The sequence below is a fragment of the Myodes glareolus genome, chromosome 6, assembly GCF_982192425.1.
Source record: "Myodes glareolus chromosome 6, mMyoGla1.1, whole genome shotgun sequence".
Lineage (NCBI taxonomy): Eukaryota > Metazoa > Chordata > Mammalia > Rodentia > Cricetidae > Myodes > Myodes glareolus.
In genome coordinates this window covers 76,216,261-76,217,555 of record NC_142031.1, presented here as the reverse complement: position 1 = coordinate 76,217,555, position 1,295 = coordinate 76,216,261, and the positions used below count along the sequence as shown (strand labels likewise).

The 1,295-nt window shown below is 35.7% G+C and overlaps 1 non-coding gene across 1 annotated transcript; it reads right to left on the bottom strand.

Moving 5' to 3' along the window:
- Window positions 1-654: 654 nt before the first annotated feature.
- LOC148121854 (U6 spliceosomal RNA) lies at window positions 655-761 on the bottom strand. Its single transcript, XR_015738230.1, has one exon. It is a non-coding gene; the product is annotated as a U6 spliceosomal RNA (small nuclear RNA).
- Between the last annotated feature and the right edge of the window lie 534 nt (window positions 762-1,295).

Genomic DNA, 1,295 nt, shown 5'->3' with positions numbered 1-1,295 from the left:
ATCTGAACTTTTAAACACTCTGTTTTATATTTGCTCACAGATAATTTTGCATGGTCTTAGTAAGAATTTATTTCCAAGAAAAATAGGTATAGAAGGATTTATAAATTTTATCACTTAGATATATCAGAGTTTTTGAAGTCTATGTGAGCTTCAGTCCAGTTATCTAGAACTGGTCTTATATAAAAAGGGTGATGTAAGTCACGTGTATAAATAAAAATCTTAATAGCTTTATTTAGAAAATAAAAACAGCCAAACAATGTCAATTACACATTTATCTATATCTATAAATTATAAACATTTTAATTTATAACCAATATAAAAGGTGAGATATTTTTCATTTCTTTCCATAAGAAGTATGTGAATCTGTCATATAGTTTGTACTTACAAAACATCACAAGCTAGACCTGGACTTCATATATGTAAAGTAGTTATGAAAGACCCCCGATATGGGGAGACTCTCACTCAAGTCTCGGGATAACAAGACGACCCCCACCCCAGTAACTCACGAGAGACCGTCCTTGCTGCAATCACACGAGGCTTAATTGATAAGACAGGGACCCAGTGCACTGGGGACGAGACTCATAACCCACACAGGGGAAGAGTTTGACCCCGAGTAGCTGGGAGAAGGTTTTTTTTTCTTTCTTTCTTTTTTTTTTTTTTATGGAACGCTTCACGAATTTGCATGTCATCCTTGCGCAAGGGCCATGCTAATCTTCTCTGTATCGTTCCAATTTTAGTATATGTGCTGCCGAAGCGAGCAGAGAAGGGGTTTTTAAGGGAAGAAATCACAGCCCAGGAATCTGAAAGGGGTAGGGAGGGTGTCACAGAAAATTCTGAAAATGCCAGTGATGATCACAAGGGGACAATTCCCTGTTCCTCAAGGTTATTCTCAAGATTATAATCAGCTAGTTCCTGAAACAGAGTATTCCAAAAATACCAATGATAATCACAAGACGGAAACTCCCTGTTTTTCAAGAATATTCTCAAGAATACAATCTAACTTTATCTTTAGCTAGTTCCTGAAACACTGAACCGGCTAATCCTAGATTTCTGATTCTTCTCTCCCTACTTGGATTTTTGGTTCTATTTTTTCCTGCTAGGGGGGTCAGGATTTATCCAGGTCTTTCAGCTATTGACCATTGTACTGGATAGATCAGCTCTAGAAAATAATGCATTTAGTGTTAATATAAAATTTTGTTTGTGTTTATAAAATTTCTTTCTAGAAATTGGAAATATACTTTGATATTTCCCAAGTATCTCTGCAATTTGTATGATTGTGAACCTCTAGATTACAA